This window comes from Hyla sarda, chromosome 8, assembly GCF_029499605.1.
Source record: "Hyla sarda isolate aHylSar1 chromosome 8, aHylSar1.hap1, whole genome shotgun sequence".
In the NCBI taxonomy this organism is placed as follows: domain Eukaryota; kingdom Metazoa; phylum Chordata; class Amphibia; order Anura; family Hylidae; genus Hyla; species Hyla sarda.
Window position 1 is genome coordinate 116,721,624 of NC_079196.1, and position 23,738 is coordinate 116,745,361.

The window sequence follows — 23,738 nt, forward strand, 5'->3', positions numbered from 1 at the left end:
CCCTTTCCCGGTTATCCCCTCTAGGCCTTTTGGCTTAGATCAAGTGTAAAAAAAGAAAGGATCTTGCGACAGATCGCATCCTGAGGCACGTTTTTTTTTTGTGTGAATACTTGCACTTGGGTGACTTGTGAGCACATACTGATACATACGTTCCCTATCTGGGGACCATAAATTAAATGGATTTTTAAGAAAGGGAGCTGATTTGGAAGCTTGCTTCTGTCGCCCTATGCATTGACCCGATGTGGCAGTATATTCGGGTAGTGAACAGTGCACCACCCCATTCCAGTGTTAAACAAGAAAGATTCTCATTTAATCCTCCGTGGGTGAGAATTTGAGTTTGAGAATTGGAGACCAAAATGATGAGTTGCACTGACTGGTTTATGAACGTCTATTCATTTAGCGTTTTAATGACCATGTTTGCACACTGATTGGTGTAAAAAAATAAAATAAAACTAAATAATAATAATCTAGCACACCTGTGCAGGTTTGACATGACATGATAGGTAGCTGTCTTGTGGGTGGTGCTGAATCCTGTTAAATGACGTGAGGGTCTCATGCCTATACACAAGGGTGTGTCATTGCTGTTGCTTGACCATGCATTGGTATCTGTGGTCAGTGAATGATAAAAACAAAATTTACCATCCATTGATGGATGGGAAATCTGCCATGAGGCATTTGTTTTTAGAAACTGCTGCTCACAACCAATGTTGCAATGGAGTGTCTCCATCTGCTGGTGGTATTGGAAAGGCATTAGTGCTATGACAGGGTCTGAAGAAGAAGAAGAAGAAGAAGAAGAAGACGGAAAAAAATATATATAAAAAGAAAAAGAGAGAGAGAGAGAGAGAGAGAGACTGACTTAGTGAGCGAGTGAGTGAGAGAGTGAGAGTGAGTGAGAGTGAATGAGTGAGTGAGTGATTGAGTGAGTGAGTGAGTGAGTGAGAACAAATGAGTTAAAGCAAGTGAGTGAGAGAGATCGAATGAATGAAAGTCTGAATGACGGAAAGAAAAAAGGATGAAGAAAGAAGCATGAAGAAAAAAAAATGTATATGGAGTTGCTGACATGAGTGCAATCTACAAAGCCGTTGAGGCTGATCCTCATGGGAGGATTATTGCACCAGGACCCTTAGCACTTTTAAAATGCCATTCAATGCCACGGGCTAGATGTAAACTGCAGATGACCATGTTGTGGTAGTTACCATGGATACCCAAGTGATGTGTGAGCTAACACATAGGCCCAACAGATTCCAAGAAGGCCAGAATCACCAGCGGCACCACCATCGATTGTCAGGTCACCTGGATTCAGCAAATAACAGAGTCCAAAATGATGCAGGTTTATACTGTTAATTTTCAGTTTATCGTTACAGTTGGTGTTATTCCATGTCGGAAGGGACGCAGCTACAGCCAGTGGGGTAACTAGAGACAGGCAGGCAGCTATGTGCAACAAAGGTAGGCGTGTTGTTTTCATATGCAGATCTGAAATATTGTCTTATATGCAAGAGGAGGAGTGATGGGGGTTCAGGCAATAGCCAGGCTATGGATTGCATTGCTAAATGCTCCATCAGAGTGCAATGGTCGCCTGTCCTTTTTTTAAGTGATGATGTGGGTTTAGCCTGTGCTGTATGTATGTATGGGTGGCTGACTGCCACCCACCCAGAGAGTGTATGGGAGGCTGGTTGGCTGCCAGCCTTCCTTCCATTCCTATGAGTAATGTGAGTGCTCATGAAGGGGACATGGTTGGGTCCACCCCTTTCCCGGTTATCCCCTCTAGGCCTTTTGGCTTAGATCAAGTGTAAAAAAAGAAAGGATCTTGCGACAGATCGCATCCTGAGGCACGTTTTTTTTTGTGTGAATACTTGCACTTGGGTGACTTGTGAGCACATACTGATACATACGTTCCCTATCTGGGGACCATAAATTAAATGGATTTTTGAGAAAGGGAGCTGATTTGGAAGCTTGCTTCTGTCGCCCTATGCATTGACCCGATGTGGCAGTATATTCGGGTAGTGAACAGTGCACCACCCCATTCCAGTGTTAAACAAGAAAGATTCTCATTTAATCCTCCGTGGGTGAGAATTTGAGTTTGAGAATTGGAGACCAAAATGATGAGTTGCACTGACTGGTTTATGAACGTCTATTCATTTAGCGTTTTAATGACCATGTTTGCACACTGATTTGTGTAAAAAAATAAAATAAAACTAAATAATAATAATCTAGCACACCTGTGCAGGTTTGACATGACATGACAGGTAGCTGTCTTGTGGGTGGTGCTGAATCCTGTTAAATGACGTGAGGGTCTCATGCCTATACACAAGGGTGTGTCATTGCTGTTGCTTGACCATGCATTGGTATCTGTGGTCAGTGAATGATAAAAACAAAATTTACCATCCATTGATGAATGGGAAATCCGCCATGAGGCATTTGTTTTTAGAAACTGCTGCTCACAACCAATGTTGCAATGGAGTGTCTCCATCTGCTGGTGGTATTGGAAAGGCATTAGTGCTATGACAGGGTCTGAAGAAGAAGAAGAAGAAGAAGACGGAAAAAAATATATATAAAAAGAAAAAGAGAGAGAGAGAGAGAGAGACTGACTTAGTGAGCGAGTGAGTGAGAGAGTGAGAGTGAGTGAGAGTGAATGAGTGAGTGAGTGATTGAGTGAGTGAGTGAGTGAGTGAGAACAAATGAGTTAAAGCAAGTGAGTGAGAGAGATCGAATGAATGAAAGTCTGAATGACAGAAAGAAAAAAGGATGAAGAAAGAAGCATGAAGAAAAAAAAATGTATATGGAGTTGCTGACATGAGTGCAATCTACAAAGCCGTTGAGGCTGATCCTCATGGGAGGATTATTGCACCAGGACCCTTAGCACTTTTAAAATGCCATTCAATGCCACGGGCTAGATGTAAACTGCAGATGACCATGTTGTGGTAGTTACCATGGATACCCAAGTGATGTGTGAGCTAACACATAGGCCCAACAGATTCCAAGAAGGCCAGAATCACCAGCGGCACCACCATCGATTGTCAGGTCACCCGGATTCAGCAAATACCAGAGTCCAAAATGATGCAGGTTTATACTGTTAATTTTCAGTTTATCGTTACAGTTGGTGTTATTCCATGTCGGAAGGGACGCAGCTACAGCCAGTGGGGTAACTAGAGACAGGCAGGCAGCTATGTGCAACAAAGGTAGGCGTGTTGTTTTCATATGCAGATCTGAAATATTGTCTTATATGCAAGAGGAGGAGTGATGGGGGTTCAGGCAAAAGCCAGGCTATGGATTGCATTGCTAAATGCTCCATCAGAGTGCAATGGTCGCCTGTCCTTTTTTTAAGTGATGATGTGGGTTTAGCCTGTGCTGTATGTATGTATGGGTGGCTGACTGCCACCCACCCAGAGAGTGTATGGGAGGCTGGTTGGCTGCCAGCCTTCCTTCCATTCCTATGAGTAATGTGAGTGCTCATGAAGGGGACATGGTTGGGTCCACCCCTTTCCCGGTTATCCCCTCTAGGCCTTTTGGCTTAGATCAAGTGTAAAAAAAAAGAAAGGATCTTGCGACAGATCGTATCCTGAGGCACGTTTTTTTTTGTGTGAATACTTGCACTTGGGTGACTTGTGAGCACATACTGATACATACGTTCCCTATCTGGGGACCATAAATTAAATGGATTTTTGAGAAAGGGAGCTGATTTGGAAGCTTGCTTCTGTCGCCCTATGCATTGACCCGATGTGGCAGTATATTCGGGTAGTGAACAGTGCACCACCCCATTCCAGTGTTAAACAAGAAAGATTCTCATTTAATCCTCAGTGGGTGAGAATTTGAGTTTGAGAATTGGAGACCAAAATGATGAGTTGCACTGACTGGTTTATGAACGTCTATTCATTTAGCGTTTTAATGACCATGTTTGCACACTGATTGGTGTAAAAAAATAAAATAAAACTAAATAATAATAATCTAGCACACCTGTGCAGGTTTGACATGACATGACAGGTAGCTGTCTTGTGGGTGGTGCTGAATCCTGTTAAATGACGTGAGGGTCACATGCCTATACACAAGGGTGTGTCATTGCTGTTGCTTGACCATGCATTGGTATCTGTGGTCAGTGAATGATAAAAACAAAATTTACCATTCATTGATGGATGGGAAATCCGCCATGAGGCATTTGTTTTTAGAAACTGCTGCTCAAAACCAATGTTGCAATGGAGTGTCTCCATCTGCTGGTGGTATTGGAAAGGCATTAGTGCTATGACAGGGTCTGAAGAAGAAGAAGAAGAAGAAGATGGAAAAAAATATATATAAAAAGAAAAAGAGAGAGAGAGAGAGAGAGACTGACTTAGTGAGCGAGTGAGTGAGAGAGTGAGAGTGAGTGAGAGTGAATGAGTGAGTGAGTGATTGAGTGAGTGAGTGAGTGAGTGAGTGAGAACAAATGAGTTAAAGCAAGTGAGTGAGAGAGATCGAATGAATGAAAGTCTGAATGACAGAAAGAAAAAAGGATGAAGAAAGAAGCATGAAGAAAAAAAAATGTATATGGAGTTGCTGACATGAGTGCAATCTACAAAGCCGTTGAGGCTGATCCTCATGGGAGGATTATTGCACCAGGACCCTTAGCACTTTTAAAATGCCATTCAATGCCACGGGCTAGATGTAAACTGCAGATGACCATGTTGTGGTAGTTACCATGGATACCCAAGTGATGTGTGAGCTAACACATAGGCCCAACAGATTCCAAGAAGGCCAGAATCACCAGCGGCACCACCATCGATTGTCAGGTCACCCGGATTCAGCAAATACCAGAGTCCAAAATGATGCAGGTTTATACTGTTAATTTTCAGTTTATCGTTACAGTTGGTGTTATTCCATGTCGGAAGGGACGCAGCTACAGCCAGTGGGGTAACTAGAGACAGGCAGGCAGCTATGTGCAACAAAGGTAGGCGTGTTGTTTTCATATGCAGATCTGAAATATTGTCTTATATGCAAGAGGAGGAGTGATGGGGGTTCAGGCAAAAGCCAGGCTATGGATTGCATTGCTAAATGCTCCATCAGAGTGCAATGGTCGCCTGTCCGTTTTTTAAGTGATGATGTGGGTTTAGCCTGTGCTGTATGTATGTATGGGTGGCTGACTGCCACCCACCCAGAGAGTGTATGGGAGGCTGGTTGGCTGCCAGCCTTCCTTCCATTCCTATGAGTAATGTGAGTGCTCATGAAGGGGACATGGTTGGGTCCACCCCTTTCCCGGTTATCCCCTCTAGGCCTTTTGGCTTAGATCAAGTGTAAAAAAAGAAAGGATCTTGCGACAGATCGCATCCTGAGGCACGTTTTTTTTTTGTGTGAATACTTGCACTTGGGTGACTTGTGAGCACATACTGATACATACGTTCCCTATCTGGGGACCATAAATTAAATGGATTTTTGAGAAAGGGAGCTGATTTGGAAGCTTGCTTCTGTCGCCCTATGCATTGACCCGATGTGGCAGTATATTCGGGTAGTGAACAGTGCACCACCCCATTCCAGTGTTAAACAAGAAAGATTCTCATTTAATCCTCCGTGGGTGAGAATTTGAGTTTGAGAATTGGAGACCAAAATGATGAGTTGCACTGACTGGTTTATGAACGTCTATTCATTTAGCGTTTTAATGACCATGTTTGCACACTGATTGGTGTAAAAAAATAAAATAAAACTAAATAATAATAATCTAGCACACCTGTGCAGGTTTGACATGACATGACAGGTAGCTGTCTTGTGGGTGGTGCTGAATCCTGTTAAATGACGTGAGGGTCTCATGCCTATACACAAGGGTGTGTCATTGCTGTTGCTTGACCATGCATTGGTATCTGTGGTCAGTGAATGATAAAAACAAAATTTACCATCCATTGATGGATGGGAAATCCGCCATGAGGCATTTGTTTTTAGAAACTGCTGCTCACAACCAATGTTGCAATGGAGTGTCTCCATCTGCTGGTGGTATTGGAAAGGCATTAGTGCTATGACAGGGTCTGAAGAAGAAGAAGAAGAAGAAGAAGACGGAAAAAAATATATATAAAAAGAAAAAGAGAGAGAGAGAGAGAGACTGACTTAGTGAGCGAGTGAGTGAGAGAGTGAGAGTGAGTGAGAGTGAATGAGTGAGTGAGTGATTGAGTGAGTGAGTGAGTGAGAACAAATGAGTTAAAGCAAGTGAGTGAGAGAGATCGAATGAATGAAAGTCTGAATGACAGAAAGAAAAAAGGATGAAGAAAGAAGCATGAAGAAAAAAAAATGTATATGGAGTTGCTGACATGAGTGCAATCTACAAAGCCGTTGAGGCTGATCCTCATGGGAGGATTATTGCACCAGGACCCTTAGCACTTTTAAAATGCCATTCAATGCCACGGGCTAGATGTAAACTGCAGATGACCATGTTGTGGTAGTTACCATGGATACCCAAGTGATGTGTGAGCTAACACATAGGCCCAACAGATTCCAAGAAGGCCAGAATCACCAGCGGCACCACCATCGATTGTCAGGTCACCCGGATTCAGCAAATACCAGAGTCCAAAATGATGCAGGTTTATACTGTTAATTTTCAGTTTATCGTTACAGTTGGTGTTATTCCATGTCGGAAGGGACGCAGCTACAGCCAGTGGGGTAACTAGAGACAGGCAGGCAGCTATGTGCAACAAAGGTAGGCGTGTTGTTTTCATATGCAGATCTGAAATATTGTCTTATATGCAAGAGGAGGAGTGATGGGGGTTCAGGCAAAAGCCAGGCTATGGATTGCATTGCTAAATGCTCCATCAGAGTGCAATGGTCGCCTGTCCGTTTTTTAAGTGATGATGTGGGTTTAGCCTGTGCTGTATGTATGTATGGGTGGCTGACTGCCACCCACCCAGAGAGTGTATGGGAGGCTGGTTGGCTGCCAGCCTTCCTTCCATTCCTATGAGTAATGTGAGTGCTCATGAAGGGGACATGGTTGGGTCCACCCCTTTCCCGGTTATCCCCTCTAGGCCTTTTGGCTTAGATCAAGTGTAAAAAAAGAAAGGATCTTGCGACAGATCGCATCCTGAGGCACGTTTTTTTTTTGTGTGAATACTTGCACTTGGGTGACTTGTGAGCACATACTGATACATACGTTCCCTATCTGGGGACCATAAATTAAATGGATTTTTAAGAAAGGGAGCTGATTTGGAAGCTTGCTTCTGTCGCCCTATGCATTGACCCGATGTGGCAGTATATTCGGGTAGTGAACAGTGCACCACCCCATTCCAGTGTTAAACAAGAAAGATTCTCATTTAATCCTCCGTGGGTGAGAATTTGAGTTTGAGAATTGGAGACCAAAATGATGAGTTGCACTGACTGGTTTATGAACGTCTATTCATTTAGCGTTTTAATGACCATGTTTGCACACTGATTGGTGTAAAAAAATAAAATAAAACTAAATAATAATAATCTAGCACACCTGTGCAGGTTTGACATGACATGACAGGTAGCTGTCTTGTGGGTGGTGCTGAATCCTGTTAAATGACGTGAGGGTCTCATGCCTATACACAAGGGTGTGTCATTGCTGTTGCTTGACCATGCATTGGTATCTGTGGTCAGTGAATGATAAAAACAAAATTTACCATCCATTGATGGATGGGAAATCCGCCATGAGGCATTTGTTTTTAGAAACTGCTGCTCACAACCAATGTTGCAATGGAGTGTCTCCATCTGCTGGTGGTATTGGAAAGGCATTAGTGCTATGACAGGGTCTGAAGAAGAAGAAGAAGAAGAAGAAGAAGAAGAAGAAGAAGAAGAAGAAGACGGAAAAAAATATATATAAAAAGAAAAAGAGAGAGAGAGAGAGAGACTGACTTAGTGAGCGAGTGAGTGAGAGAGTGAGAGTGAGTGAGAGTGAATGAGTGAGTGAGTGATTGAGTGAGTGAGTGAGTGAGAACAAATGAGTTAAAGCAAGTGAGTGAGAGAGATCGAATGAATGAAAGTCTGAATGACAGAAAGAAAAAAGGATGAAGAAAGAAGCATGAAGAAAAAAAAATGTATATGGAGTTGCTGACATGAGTGCAATCTACAAAGCCGTTGAGGCTGATCCTCATGGGAGGATTATTGCACCAGGACCCTTAGCACTTTTAAAATGCCATTCAATGCCACGGGCTAGATGTAAACTGCAGATGACCATGTTGTGGTAGTTACCATGGATACCCAAGTGATGTGTGAGCTAACACATAGGCCCAACAGATTCCAAGAAGGCCAGAATCACCAGCGGCACCACCATCGATTGTCAGGTCACCCGGATTCAGCAAATACCAGAGTCCAAAATGATGCAGGTTTATACTGTTAATTTTCAGTTTATCGTTACAGTTGGTGTTATTCCATGTCGGAAGGGACGCAGCTACAGCCAGTGGGGTAACTAGAGACAGGCAGGCAGCTATGTGCAACAAAGGTAGGCGTGTTGTTTTCATATGCAGATCTGAAATATTGTCTTATATGCAAGAGGAGGAGTGATGGGGGTTCAGGCAAAAGCCAGGCTATGGATTGCATTGCTAAATGCTCCATCAGAGTGCAATGGTCGCCTGTCCTTTTTTTAAGTGATGATGTGGGTTTAGCCTGTGCTGTATGTATGTATGGGTGGCTGACTGCCACCCACCCAGAGAGTGCATGGGAGGCTGGTTGGCTGCCAGCCTTCCTTCCATTCCTATGAGTAATGTGAGTGCTCATGAAGGGGACATGGTTGGGTCCACCCCTTTCCCGGTTATCCCCTCTAGGCCTTTTGGCTTAGATCAAGTGTAAAAAAAGAAAGGATCTTGCGACAGATCGCATCCTGAGGCACGTTTTTTTTTGTGTGAATACTTGCACTTGGGTGACTTGTGAGCACATACTGATACATACGTTCCCTATCTGGGGACCATAAATTAAATGGATTTTTGAGAAAGGGAGCTGATTTGGAAGCTTGCTTCTGTCGCCCTATGCATTGACCCGATGTGGCAGTATATTCGGGTAGTGAACAGTGCACCACCCCATTCCAGTGTTAAACAAGAAAGATTCTCATTTAATCCTCCGTGGGTGAGAATTTGAGTTTGAGAATTGGAGACCAAAATGATGAGTTGCACTGACTGGTTTATGAACGTCTATTCATTTAGCGTTTTAATGACCATGTTTGCACACTGATTGGTGTAAAAAAATAAAATAAAACTAAATAATAATAATCTAGCACACCTGTGCAGGTTTGACATGACATGACAGGTAGCTGTCTTGTGGGTGGTGCTGAATCCTGTTAAATGACGTGAGGGTCTCATGCCTATACACAAGGGTGTGTCATTGCTGTTGCTTGACCATGCATTGGTATCTGTGGTCAGTGAATGATAAAAACAAAATTTACCATCCATTGATGGATGGGAAATCCGCCATGAGGCATTTGTTTTTAGAAACTGCTGCTCACAACCAATGTTGCAATGGAGTGTCTCCATCTGCTGGTGGTATTGGAAAGGCATTAGTGCTATGACAGGGTCTGAAGAAGAAGAAGAAGAAGAAGAAGAAGAAGACGGAAAAAAATATATATAAAAAGAAAAAGAGAGAGAGAGAGAGAGACTGACTTAGTGAGCGAGTGAGTGAGAGAGTGAGAGTGAATGAGTGAGTGAGTGATTGAGTGAGTGAGTGAGTGAGTGAGAACAAATGAGTTAAAGCAAGTGAGTGAGAGAGATCGAATGAATGAAAGTCTGAATGACAGAAAGAAAAAAGGATGAAGAAAGAAGCATGAAGAAAAAAAAATGTATATGGAGTTGCTGACATGAGTGCAATCTACAAAGCCGTTGAGGCTGATCCTCATGGGAGGATTATTGCACCAGGACCCTTAGCACTTTTAAAATGCCATTCAATGCCACGGGCTAGATGTAAACTGCAGATGACCATGTTGTGGTAGTTACCATGGATACCCAAGTGATGTGTGAGCTAACACATAGGCCCAACAGATTCCAAGAAGGCCAGAATCACCAGCGGCACCACCATCGATTGTCAGGTCACCCGGATTCAGCAAATACCAGAGTCCAAAATGATGCAGGTTTATACTGTTAATTTTCAGTTTATCGTTACAGTTGGTGTTATTCCATGTCGGAAGGGACGCAGCTACAGCCAGTGGGGTAACTAGAGACAGGCAGGCAGCTATGCGCAACAAAGGTAGGCGTGTTGTTTTCATATGCAGATCTGAAATATTGTCTTATATGCAAGAGGAGGAGTGATGGGGGTTCAGGCAAAAGCCAGGCTATGGATTGCATTGCTAAATGCTCCATCAGAGTGCAATGGTCGACTGTCCTTTTTTTAAGTGATGATGTGGGTTTAGCCTGTGCTGTATGTATGTATGGGTGGCTGACTGCCACCCACCCAGAGAGTGTATGGGAGGCTGGTTGGCTGCCAGCCTTCCTTCCATTCCTATGAGTAATGTGAGTGCTCATGAAGGGGACATGGTTGGGTCCCCCCCTTTCCCGGTTATCCCCTCTAGGCCTTTTGGCTTAGATCAAGTGTAAAAAAAGAAAGGATCTTGCGACAGATCGCATCCTGAGGCACGTTTTTTTTTTGTGTGAATACTTGCACTTGGGTGACTTGTGAGCACATACTGATACATACGTTCCCTATCTGGGGACCATAAATTAAATGGATTTTTGAGAAAGGGAGCTGATTTGGAAGCTTGCTTCTGTCGCCCTATGCATTGACCCGATGTGGCAGTATATTCGGGTAGTGAACAGTGCACCACCCCATTCCAGTGTTAAACAAGAAAGATTCTCATTTAATCCTCCGTGGGTGAGAATTTGAGTTTGAGAATTGGAGACCAAAATGATGAGTTGCACTGACTGGTTTATGAACGTCTATTCATTTAGCGTTTTAATGACCATGTTTGCACACTGATTGGTGTAAAAAAATAAAATAAAACTAAATAATAATAATCTAGCACACCTGTGCAGGTTTGACATGACATGACAGGTAGCTGTCTTGTGGGTGGTGCTGAATCCTGTTAAATGACGTGAGGGTCTCATGCCTATACACAAGGGTGTGTCATTGCTGTTGCTTGACCATGCATTGGTATCTGTGGTCAGTGAATGATAAAAACAAAATTTACCATCCATTGATGGATGGGAAATCCGCCATGAGGCATTTGTTTTTAGAAACTGCTGCTCACAACCAATGTTGCAATGGAGTGTCTCCATCTGCTGGTGGTATTGGAAAGGCATTAGTGCTATGACAGGGTCTGAAGAAGAAGAAGAAGAAGAAGAAGAAGACGGAAAAAAATATATATAAAAAGAAAAAGAGAGAGAGAGAGAGAGAGACTGACTTAGTGAGCGAGTGAGTGAGAGAGTGAGAGTGAGTGAGAGTGAATGAGTGAGTGAGTGATTGAGTGAGTGAGTGAGTGAGAACAAATGAGTTAAAGCAAGTGAGTGAGAGAGATCGAATGAATGAAAGTCTGAATGACAGAAAGAAAAAAGGATGAAGAAAGAAGCATGAAGAAAAAAAAATGTATATGAAGTTGCTGACATGAGTGCAATCTACAAAGCCGTTGAGGCTGATCCTCATGGGAGGATTATTGCACCAGGACCCTTAGCACTTTTAAAATGCCATTCAATGCCACGGGCTAGATGTAAACTGCAGATGACCATGTTGTGGTAGTTACCATGGATACCCAAGTGATGTGTGAGCTAACACATAGGCCCAACAGATTCCAAGAAGGCCAGAATCACCAGCGGCACCACCATCGATTGTCAGGTCACCCGGATTCAGCAAATACCAGAGTCCAAAATGATGCAGGTTTATACTGTTAATTTTCAGTTTATCGTTACAGTTGGTGTTATTCCATGTCGGAAGGGACGCAGCTACAGCCAGTGGGGTAACTAGAGACAGGCAGGCAGCTATGTGCAACAAAGGTAGGCGTGTTGTTTTCATATGCAGATCTGAAATATTGTCTTATATGCAAGAGGAGGAGTGATGGGGGTTCAGGCAAAAGCCAGGCTATGGATTGCATTGCTAAATGCGCCATCAGAGTGCAATGGTCGCCTGTCCTTTTTTTAAGTGATGATGTGGGTTTAGCCTGTGCTGTATGTATGTATGGGTGGCTGACTGCCACCCACCCAGAGAGTGTATGGGAGGCTGGTTGGCTGCCAGCCTTCCTTCCATTCCTATGAGTAATGTGAGTGCTCATGAAGGGGACATGGTTGGGTCCACCCCTTTCCCGGTTATCCCCTCTAGGCCTTTTGGCTTAGATCAAGTGTAAAAAAAGAAAGGATCTTGCGACAGATCGCATCCTGAGGCACGTTTTTTTTTGTGTGAATACTTGCACTTGGGTGACTTGTGAGCACATACTGATACATACGTTCCCTATCTGGGGACCATAAATTAAATGGATTTTTGAGAAAGGGAGCTGATTTGGAAGCTTGCTTCTGTCGCCCTATGCATTGACCCGATGTGGCAGTATATTCGGGTAGTGAACAGTGCACCACCCCATTCCAGTGTTAAACAAGAAAGATTCTCATTTAATCCTCCGTGGGTGAGAATTTGAGTTTGAGAATTGGAGACCAAAATGATGAGTTGCACTGACTGGTTTATGAACGTCTATTCATTTAGCGTTTTAATGACCATGTTTGCACACTGATTGGTGTAAAAAAATAAAATAAAACTAAATAATAATAATCTAGCACACCTGTGCAGGTTTGACATGACATGACAGGTAGCTGTCTTGTGGGTGGTGCTGAATCCTGTTAAATGACGTGAGGGTCTCATGCCTATACACAAGGGTGTGTCATTGCTGTTGCTTGACCATGCATTGGTATCTGTGGTCAGTGAATGATAAAAACAAAATTTACCATCCATTGATGGATGGGAAATCCGCCATGAGGCATTTGTTTTTAGAAACTGCTGCTCACAACCAATGTTGCAATGGAGTGTCTCCATCTGCTGGTGGTATTGGAAAGGCATTAGTGCTATGACAGGGTCTGAAGAAGAAGAAGAAGAAGACGGAAAAAAATATATATAAAAAGAAAAAGAGAGAGAGAGAGAGAGAGAGAGAGAGACTGACTTAGTGAGCGAGTGAGTGAGAGAGTGAGAGTGAGTGAGAGTGAATGAGTGAGTGAGTGATTGAGTGAGTGAGTGAGTGAGTGAGAACAAATGAGTTAAAGCAAGTGAGTGAGAGAGATCGAATGAATGAAAGTCTGAATGACAGAAAGAAAAAAGGATGAAGAAAGAAGCATGAAGAAAAAAAAATGTATATGGAGTTGCTGACATGAGTGCAATCTACAAAGCCGTTGAGGCTGATCCTCATGGGAGGATTATTGCACCAGGACCCTTAGCACTTTTAAAATGCCATTCAATGCCACGGGCTAGATGTAAACTGCAGATGACCATGTTGTGGTAGTTACCATGGATACCCAAGTGATGTGTGAGCTAACACATAGGCCCAACAGATTCCAAGAAGGCCAGAATCACCAGCGGCACCACCATCGATTGTCAGGTCACCCGGATTCAGCAAATACCAGAGTCCAAAATGATGCAGGTTTATACTGTTAATTTTCAGTTTATCGTTACAGTTGGTGTTATTCCATGTCGGAAGGGACGCAGCTACAGCCAGTGGGGTAACTAGAGACAGGCAGGCAGCTATGTGCAACAAAGGTAGGCGTGTTGTTTTCATATGCAGATCTGAAATATTGTCTTATATGCAAGAGGAGGAGTGATGGGGGTTCAGGCAAAAGCCAGGCTATGGATTGCATTGCTAAATGCTCCATCAGAGTGCAATGGTCGCCTGTCCTTTTTTTAAGTGATGATGTGGGTTTAGCCTGTGCTGTATGTATGTATGGGTGGCTGACTGCCACCCACCCAGAGAGTGTATGGGAGGCTGGTTGGCTGCCAGCCTTCCTTCCATTCCTATGATTAATGTGAGTGCTCATGAAGGGGACATGGTTGGGTCCACCCCTTTCCCGGTTATCCCCTCTAGGCCTTTTGGCTTAGATCAAGTGTAAAAAAAGAAAGGATCTTGCGACAGATCGCATCCTGAGGCACGTTTTTATTTTGTGTGAATACTTGCACTTGGGTGACTTGTGAGCACATACTGATACATACGTTCCCTATCTGGGGACCATAAATTAAATGGATTTTTGAGAAAGGGAGCTGATTTGGAAGCTTGCTTCTGTCGCCCTATGCATTGACCCGATGTGGCAGTATATTCGGGTAGTGAACAGTGCACCACCCCATTCCAGTGTTAAACAAGAAAGATTCTCATTTAATCCTCCGTGGGTGAGAATTTGAGTTTGAGAATTGGAGACCAAAATGATGAGTTGCACTGACTGGTTTATGAACGTCTATTCATTTAGCGTTTTAATGACCATGTTTGCACACTGATTGGTGTAAAAAAATAAAATAAAACTAAATAATAATAATCTAGCACACCTGTGCAGGTTTGACATGACATGACAGGTAGCTGTCTTGTGGGTGGTGCTGAATCCTGTTAAATGACGTGAGGGTCTCATGCCTATACACAAGGGTGTGTCATTGCTGTTGCTTGACCATGCATTGGTATCTGTGGTCAGTGAATGATAAAAACAAAATTTACCATCCATTGATGGATGGGAAATCCGCCATGAGGCATTTGTTTTTAGAAACTGCTGCTCACAACCAATGTTGCAATGGAGTGTCTCCATCTGCTGGTGGTATTGGAAAGGCATTAGTGCTATGACAGGGTCTGAAGAAGAAGAAGAAGAAGAAGACGGAAAAAAATATATATAAAAAGAAAAAGAGAGAGAGAGAGAGAGAGAGACTGACTTAGTGAGCGAGTGAGTGAGAGAGTGAGAGTGAGTGAGAGTGAATGAGTGAGTGAGTGATTGAGTGAGTGAGTGAGTGAGTGAGAACAAATGAGTTAAAGCAAGTGAGTGAGAGAGATCGAATGAATGAAAGTCTGAATGACAGAAAGAAAAAAGGATGAAGAAAGAAGCATGAAGAAAAAAAAATGTATATGGAGTTGCTGACATGAGTGCAATCTACAAAGCCGTTGAGGCTGATCCTCATGGGAGGATTATTGCACCAGGACCCTTAGCACTTTTAAAATGCCATTCAATGCCACGGGCTAGATGTAAACTGCAGATGACCATGTTGTGGTAGTTACCATGGATACCCAAGTGATGTGTGAGCTAACACATAGGCCCAACAGATTCCAAGAAGGCCAGAATCACCAGCGGCACCACCATCGATTGTCAGGTCACCCGGATTCAGCAAATACCAGAGTCCAAAATGATGCAGGTTTATACTGTTAATTTTCAGTTTATCGTTACAGTTGGTGTTATTCCATGTCGGAAGGGACGCAGCTACAGCCAGTGGGGTAACTAGAGACAGGCAGGCAGCTATGTGCAACAAAGGTAGGCGTGTTGTTTTCATATGCAGATCTGAAATATTGTCTTATATGCAAGAGGAGGAGTGATGGGGGTTCAGGCAAAAGCCAGGCTATGGATTGCATTGCTAAATGCTCCATCAGAGTGCAATGGTCGCCTGTCCGTTTTTTAAGTGATGATGTGGGTTTAGCCTGTGCTGTATGTATGTATGGGTGGCTGACTGCCACCCACCCAGAGAGTGTATGGGAGGCTGGTTGGCTGCCAGCCTTCCTTCCATTCCTATGAGTAATGTGAGTGCTCATGAAGGGGACATGGTTGGGTCCACCCCTCTAGGCCTTTTGGCTTAGATCAAGTGTAAAAAAAGAAAGGATCTTGCGCAGATTGCATCCTGAGGCACGTTTTTTTTGTGTGAATACTTGCACTTGGGTGACTTGTGAGCACATACTGATACATACGTTCCCTATCTGGGGACCATAAATTAAATGGATTTTTGAGAAAGGGAGCTGATTTGGAAGCTTGCTTCTGTCGCCCTATGCATTGACCCGATGTGGCAGTATATTCGGGTAGTGAACAGTGCACCACCCCATTCCAGTGTTAAACAAGAAAGATTCTCATTTAATCCTCCGTGGGTGAGAATTTGAGTTTGAGAATTGGAGACCAAAATGATGAGTTGCACTGACTGGTTTATGAACGTCTATTCATTTAGCGTTTTAATGACCATGTTTGCACACTGATTGGTGTAAAAAAATAAAATAAAACTAAATAATAATAATCTAGCACACCTGTGCAGGTTTGACATGACATGACAGGTAGCTGTCTTGTGGGTGGTGCTGAATCCTGTTAAATGACGTGAGGGTCTCATGCCTATACACAAGGGTGTGTCATTGCTGTTGCTTGACCATGCATTGGTATCTGTGGTCAGTGAATGATAAAAACAAAATTTACCATCCATCGATGGATGGGAAATCCGCCATGAGGCATTTGTTTTTAGAAACTGCTGCTCACAACCAATGTTGCAATGGAGTGTCTCCATCTGCTGGTGGTATTGGAAAGGCATTAGCGCTATGACAGGGTCTGAAGAAGAATAAGAAGAAGAAGAAGAAGACGGAAAAAAATATATATAAAAAGAAAAAGAGAGAGAGAGAGAGAGAGACTGACTTAGTGAGCGAGTGAGTGAGAGAGTGAGAGTGAGTGAGAGTGAATGAGTGAGTGAGTGATTGAGTGAGTGAGTGAGTGAGTGAGAACAAATGAGTTAAAGCAAGTGAGTGAGAGAGATCGAATGAATGAAAGTCTGAATGACAGAAAGAAAAAAGGATGAAGAAAGAAGCATGAAGAAAAAAAAATGTATATGGAGTTGCTGACATGAGTGCAATCTACAAAGCCGTTGAGGCTGATCCTCATGGGAGGATTATTGCACCAGGACCCTTAGCACTTTTAAAATGCCATTCAATGCCACGGGCTAGATGTAAACTGCAGATGACCATGTTGTGGTAGTTACCATGGATACCCAAGTGATGTGTGAGCTAACACATAGGCCCAACAGATTCCAAGAAGGCCAGAATCACCAGCGGCACCACCATCGATTGTCAGGTCACCCGGATTCAGCAAATACCAGAGTCCAAAATGATGCAGGTTTATACTGTTAATTTTCAGTTTATCGTTACAGTTGGTGTTATTCCATGTCGGAAGGGACGCAGCTACAGCCAGTGGGGTAACTAGAGACAGGCAGGCAGCTATGTGCAACAAAGGTAGGCGTGTTGTTTTCATATGCAGATCTGAAATATTGTCTTATATGCAAGAGGAGGAGTGATGGGGGTTCAGGCAAAAGCCAGGCTATGGATTGCATTGCTAAATGCTCCATCAGAGTGCAATGGTCGCCTGTCCTTTTTTTAAGTGATGATGTGGGTTTAGCCTGTGCTGTATGTATGTATGGGTGGCTGACTGCCACCCACCCAGAGAGTGTATGGGAGGCTGGTTGGCTGCCAGCCTTATTTCCATTCCTATGAGTAATGTGAGTGCTCATGAAGGGGACATGGTTGGGTCCACCCCTTTCCCGGTTATCCCCTCTAGGCCTTTTGGCTTAGATCAAGTGTAAAAAAAGAAAGGATCTTGCGACAGATCGCATCCTGAGGCACGTTTTTTTTTGTGTGAATACTTGCACTTGGGTGACTTGTGAGCACATACTGATACATACGTTCCCTATCTGGGGACCATAAATTAAATGGATTTTTGAGAAAGGGAGCTGATTTGGAAGCTTGCTTCTGTTGCCCTATGCATTGACCCGATGTGGCAGTATATTCGGGTAGTGAACAGTGCACCACCCCATTCCAGTGTTAAACAAGAAAGATTCTCATTTAATCCTCCGTGGGTGAGAATTTGAGTTTGAGAATTGGAGACCAAAATGATGAGTTGCACTGACTGGTTTATGAACGTCTATTCATTTAGCGTTTTAATGACCATGTTTGCACACTGATTGGTATAAAAAAATAAAATAAAACTAAATAATAATAATCTAGCACACCTGTGCAGGTTTGACATGACATGACAGGTAGCTGTCTTGTGGGTGGTGCTGAATCCTGTTAAATGACGTGAGGGTCTCATGCCTATACACAAGGGTGTGTCATTGCTGTTGCTTGACCATGCATTGGTATCTGTGGTCAGTGAATGATAAAAACAAAATTTACCATCCATTGATGGATGGGAAATCCGCCATGAGGCATTTGTTTTTAGAAACTGCTGCTCACAACCAATGTTGCAATGGAGTGTCTCCATCTGCTGGTGGTATTGGAAAGGCATTAGTGCTATGACAGGGTCTGAAGAAGAAGAAGAAGAAGAAGAAGAAGACGGAAAAAAATATATATAAAAAGAAAAAGAGAGAGAGAGAGAGAGAGAGAGACTGACTTAGTGAGCGAGTGAGTGAGAGAGTGAGAGTGAGTGAGAGTGAATGAGTGAGTGAGTGATTGAGTGAGTGAGTGAGTGAGAACAAATGAGTTAAAGCAAGTGAGTGAGAGAGATCGAATGAATGAAAGTCTGAATGACAGAAAGAAAAAAGGATGAAGAAAGAAGCATGAAGAAAAAAAAATGTATATGGAGTTGCTGACATGAGTGCAATCTACAAAGCCGTTGAGGCTGATCCTCATGGGAGGATTATTGCACCAGGACCCTTAGCACTTTTAAAATGCCATTCAATGCCACGGGCTAGATGTAAACTGCAGATGACCATGTTGTGGTAGTTACCATGGATACCCAAGTGATGTGTGAGCTAACACATAGGCCCAACAGATTCCAAGAAGGCCAGAATCACCAGCGGCACCACCATCGATTGTCAGGTCACCCGGATTCAGCAAATACCAGAGTCCAAAATGATGCAGGTTTATACTGTTAATTTTCAGTTTATCGTTACAGTTGGTGTTATTCCATGTCGGAAGGGACGCAGCTACAGCCAGTGGGGTAACTAGAGACAGGCAGGCAGCTATGTGCAACAAAGGTAGGCGTGTTGTTTTCATATGCAGATCTGAAATATTGTCTTATATGCAAGAGGAGGAGTGATGGGGGTTCAGGCAAAAGCCAGGCTATGGATTGCATTGCTAAATGCTCCATCAGAGTGCAATGGTTGCCTGTCCTTTTTTTAAGTGATGATGTGGGTTCAGCCTGTGCTGTATGTATGTATGGGTGGCTGACTGCCACCCACCCAGAGAGTGTATGGGAGGCTGGTTGGCTGCCAGCCTTCCTTCCATTCCTATGAGTAATGTGAGTGCTCATGAAGGGGACATGGTTGGGTCCACCCCTTTCCCGGTTATCCCCTCTAGGCCTTTTGGCTTAGATCAAGTGTAAAAAAAGAAAGGATCTTGCGACAGATCGCATCCTGAGGCACGTTTTTTTTTGTGTGAATACTTGCACTTGGGTGACTTGTGAGCACATACTGATACATACGTTCCCTATCTGGGGACCATAAATTAAATGGATTTTTGAGAAAGGGAGCTGATTTGGAAGCTTGCTTCTGTCGCCCTATGCATTGACCCGATGTGGCAGTATATTCGGGTAGTGAACAGTGCACCACCCCATTCCAGTGTTAAACAAGAAAGATTCTCATTTAATCCTCCGTGGGTGAGAATTTGAGTTTGAGAATTGGAGACCAAAATGATGAGTTGCACTGACTGGTTTATGAACGTCTATTCATTTAGCGTTTTAATGACTATGTTTGCACACTGATTGGTGTAAAAAAATAAAATAAAACTAAATAATAATAATCTAGCACACCTGTGCAGGTTTGACATGACATGACAGATAGCTGTCTTGTGGGTGGTGCTGAATCCTGTTAAATGACGTGAGGGTCTCATGCCTATACACAAGGGTGTGTCATTGCTGTTGCTTGACCATGCATTGGTATCTGTGGTCAGTGAATGATAAAAACAAAATTTACCATCCATTGATGGATGGGAAATCCGCCATGAGGCATTTGTTTTTAGAAACTGCTGCTCACAACCAATGTTGCAATGGAGTGTCTCCATCTGCTGGTGGTATTGGAAAGGCATTAGTGCTATGACAGGGTCTGAAGAAGAAGAAGAAGAAGAAGAAGAAGAAGACGGAAAAAAATATATATAAAAAGAAAAAGAGAGAGAGAGAGAGAGAGAGAGACTGACTTAGTGAGCGAGTGAGTGAGAGAGTGAGAGTGAGTGAGAGTGAATGAGTGAGTGAGTGATTGAGTGAGTGAGTGAGTGAGAACAAATGAGTTAAAGCAAGTGAGTGAGAGAGATCGAATGAATGAAAGTCTGAATGACAGAAAGAAAAAAGGATGAAGAAAGAAGCATGAAGAAAAAAAAATGTATATGGAGTTGCTGACATGAGTGCAATCTACAAAGCCGTTGAGGCTGATCCTCATGGGAGGATTATTGCACCAGGACCCTTAGCACTTTTAAAATGCCATTCAATGCCACGGGCTAGATGTAAACTGCAGATGACCATGTTGTGGTAGTTACCATGGATACCCAAGTGATGTGTGAGCTAACACATAGGCCCAACAGATTCCAAGAAGGCCAGAATCACCAGCGGCACCACCATCGATTGTCAGGTCACCCGGATTCAGCAAATACCAGAGTCCAAAATGATGCAGGTTTATACTGTTAATTTTCAGTTTATCGTTACAGTTGGTGTTATTCCATGTCGGAAGGGTTGCAGCTACAGCCAGTGGGGTAACTAGAGACAGGCAGGCAGCTATGTGCAACAAAGGTAGGCGTGTTGTTTTCATATGCAGATCTGAAATATTGTCTTATATGCAAGAGGAGGAGTGATGGGGGTTCAGGCAAAAGCCAGGCTATGGATTGCATTGCTAAATGCTCCATCAGAGTGCAATGGTCGCCTGTCCGTTTTTTAAGTGATGATGTGGGTTTAGCCTGTGCTGTATGTATGTATGGGTGGCTGACTGCCACCCACCCAGAGAGTGTATGGGAGGCTGGTTGGCTGCCAGCCTTCCTTCCATTCCTATGAGTAATGTGAGTGCTCATGAAGGGGACATGGTTGGGTCCACCCCTTTCCCGGTTATCCCCTCTAGGCCTTTTGGCTTAGATCAAGTGTAAAAAAAGAAAGGATCTTGCGACAGATCGCATCCTGAGGCACGTTTTTTTTTTGTGTGAATACTTGCACTTGGGTGACTTGTGAGCACATACTGATACATACGTTCCCTATCTGGGGACCATAAATTAAATGGATTTTTGAGAAAGGGAGCTGATTTGGAAGCTTGCTTCTGTCGCCCTATGCATTGACCCGATGTGGCAGTATATTCGGGTAGTGAACAGTGCACCACCCCATTCCAGTGTTAAACAAGAAAGATTCTCATTTAATCCTCCGTGGGTGAGAATTTGAGTTTGAGAATTGGAGACCAAAATGATGAGTTGCACTGACTGGTTTATGAACGTCTATTCATTTAGCGTTTTAATGACCATGTTTGCACACTGATTGGTGTAAAAAAATAAAATAAAACTAAATAATAATAATCTAGCGCACCTGTGCAGGTTTGACATGACATGACAGGTAGCTGTCTTGTGGGTGGTGCTGAATCCTGTTAAATGACGTGAGGGTCTCATGCCTATACACAAGGGTGTGTCATTGCTGTTGCTTGACCATGCATTGGTATCTGTGGTCAGTGAATGATAAAAACAAAATTTACCATCCATTGATGGATGGGAAATCCGCCATGAGGCATTTGTTTTTAGAAACTGCTGCTCACAACCAATGTTGCAATGGAGTGTCTCCATCTGCTGGTGGTATTGGAAAGGCATTAGTGCTATGACAGGGTCTGAAGAAGAAGAAGAAGAAGAAGAAGAAGAAGAAGAAGACGGAAAAAAATATATATAAAAAGAAAAAGAGAGAGAGAGAGAGAGAGACCGACTTAGTGAGCGAGTGAGTGAGAGAGTGAGAGTGAGTGAGAGTGAATGAGTGAGTGAGTGATTGAGTGAGTGAGTGAGTGAGTGAGAACAAATGAGTTAAAGCAAGTGAGTGAGAGAGATCGAATGAATGAAAGTCTGAATGACAGAAAGAAAAAAGGATGAAGAAAGAAGCATGAAGAAAAAAAAATGTATATGGAGTTGCTGACATGAGTGCAATCTACAAAGCCGTTGAGGCTGATCCTCATGGGAGGATTATTGCACCAGGACCCTTAGCACTTTTAAAATGTCATTCAATGCCACGGGCTAGATGTAAACTGCAGATGACCATGTTGTGGTAGTTACCATGGATACCCAAGTGATGTGTGAGCTAACACATAGGCCCAACAGATTCCAAGAAGGCCAGAATCACCAGCGGCACCACCATCGATTGTCAGGTCACCCGGATTCAGCAAATACCAGAGTCCAAAATGATGCAGGTTTATACTGTTAATTTTCAGTTTATCGTTACAGTTGGTGTTATTCCATGTCGGAAGGGACGCAGCTACAGCCAGTGGGGTAACTAGAGACAGGCAGGCAGCTATGAGCAACAAAGGTAGGCGTGTTGTTTTCATATGCAGATCTGAAATATTGTCTTATATGCAAGAGGAGGAGTGATGGGGGTTCAGGCAAAAGCCAGGCTATGGATTGCATTGCTAAATGCTCCATCAGAGGGCAATGGTCGCCTGTCCTTTTTTTAAGTGATGATGTGGGTTTAGCCTGTGCTGTATGTATGTATGGGTGGCTGACTGCCACCCACCCAGAGAGTGTATGGGAGGCTGGTTGGCTGCCAGCCTTCCTTCCATTCCTATGAGTAATGTGAGTGCTCATGAAGGGGACATGGTTGGGTCCACCCCTTTCCCGGTTATCCCCTCTAGGCCTTTTGGCTTAGATCAAGTGTAAAAAAAGAAAGGATCTTGCGACAGATCGCATCCTGATGCACGTTTTTTTTTGTGTGAATACTTGCACTTGGGTGACTTGTGAGCACATACTGATACATACGTTCCCTATCTGGGGACCATAAATTAAATGGATTTTTGAGAAAGGGAGCTGATTTGGAAGCTTGCTTTTGTCGCCCTATGCATTGACCCGATGTGGCAGTATATTCGGGTAGTGAACAGTGCACCACCCCATTCCAGTGTTAAACAAGAAAGATTCTCATTTAATCCTCCGTGGGTGAGAATTTGAGTTTGAGAATTGGAGACCAAAATGATGAGTTGCACTGACTGGTTTATGAACGTCTATTCATTTAGCGTTTTAATGACCATGTTTGCACACTGATTGGTGTAAAAAAATAAAATAAAACTAAATAATAATAATCTAGCACACCTGTGCAGGTTTGACATGACATGACAGGTAGCTGTCTTGTGGGTGGTGCTGAATCCTGTTAAATGACGTGAGGGTCTCATGCCTATACACAAGGGTGTGTCATTGCTGTTGCTTGACCATGCATTGGTATCTGTGGTCAGTGAATGATAAAAACAAAATTTACCATCCATTGATGGATGGGAAATCCGCCATGAGGCATTTGTTTTTAGAAACTGCTGCTCACAACCAATGTTGCAATGGAGTGTCTCCATCTGCTGGTGGTATTGGAAAGGCATTAGTGCTATGACAGGGTCTGAAGAAGAAGAAGAAGAAGAAGACGGAAAAAAATATATATAAAAAGAAAAAGAGAGAGAGAGAGAGAGAGACTGACTTAGTGAGCGAGTGAGTGAGAGAGTGAGAGTGAGTGAGAGTGAATGAGTGAGTGAGTGATTGAGTGAGTGAGTGAGAACAAATGAGTTAAAGCAAGTGAGTGAGAGAGATCGAATGAATGAAAGTCTGAATGACAGAAAGAAAAAAGGATGAAGAAAGAAGCATGAAGAAAAAAAAATGTATATGGAGTTGCTGACATGAGTGCAATCTACAAAACCGTTGAGGCTGATCCTCATGGGAGGATTATTGCACCAGGACCCTTAGCACTTTTAAAATGCCATTCAATGCCACGGGCTAGATG

The 23,738-nt window shown here is 43.3% G+C and overlaps 14 pseudogenes; all 14 read left to right on the forward strand.

Moving 5' to 3' along the window:
* Positions 1-13: 13 nt before the first annotated feature.
* Positions 14-278, forward strand: LOC130289408 (U2 spliceosomal RNA; annotated as a pseudogene).
* Positions 279-1,757: 1,479 nt separating this feature from the next.
* Positions 1,758-2,021, forward strand: LOC130289039 (U2 spliceosomal RNA; annotated as a pseudogene).
* A 1,469-nt stretch (positions 2,022-3,490) lies between these two features.
* On the forward strand, positions 3,491-3,756 carry LOC130289257 (U2 spliceosomal RNA; annotated as a pseudogene).
* A 1,473-nt stretch (positions 3,757-5,229) lies between these two features.
* Positions 5,230-5,494, forward strand: LOC130289135 (U2 spliceosomal RNA; annotated as a pseudogene).
* Positions 5,495-6,960: 1,466 nt separating this feature from the next.
* Positions 6,961-7,225, forward strand: LOC130289409 (U2 spliceosomal RNA; annotated as a pseudogene).
* Positions 7,226-8,715: 1,490 nt separating this feature from the next.
* On the forward strand, positions 8,716-8,979 carry LOC130289040 (U2 spliceosomal RNA; annotated as a pseudogene).
* Positions 8,980-10,445: 1,466 nt separating this feature from the next.
* LOC130289136 (U2 spliceosomal RNA) lies at positions 10,446-10,710 on the forward strand (annotated as a pseudogene).
* Positions 10,711-12,181: 1,471 nt separating this feature from the next.
* LOC130289041 (U2 spliceosomal RNA) lies at positions 12,182-12,445 on the forward strand (annotated as a pseudogene).
* A 1,474-nt stretch (positions 12,446-13,919) lies between these two features.
* LOC130289140 (U2 spliceosomal RNA) lies at positions 13,920-14,184 on the forward strand (annotated as a pseudogene).
* A 1,455-nt stretch (positions 14,185-15,639) lies between these two features.
* Positions 15,640-15,901, forward strand: LOC130289800 (U2 spliceosomal RNA; annotated as a pseudogene).
* A 1,475-nt stretch (positions 15,902-17,376) lies between these two features.
* LOC130288807 (U2 spliceosomal RNA) lies at positions 17,377-17,640 on the forward strand (annotated as a pseudogene).
* Positions 17,641-19,115: 1,475 nt separating this feature from the next.
* LOC130289042 (U2 spliceosomal RNA) lies at positions 19,116-19,379 on the forward strand (annotated as a pseudogene).
* A 1,478-nt stretch (positions 19,380-20,857) lies between these two features.
* Positions 20,858-21,122, forward strand: LOC130289137 (U2 spliceosomal RNA; annotated as a pseudogene).
* Positions 21,123-22,606: 1,484 nt separating this feature from the next.
* On the forward strand, positions 22,607-22,870 carry LOC130289534 (U2 spliceosomal RNA; annotated as a pseudogene).
* Positions 22,871-23,738: the final 868 nt, after the last annotated feature.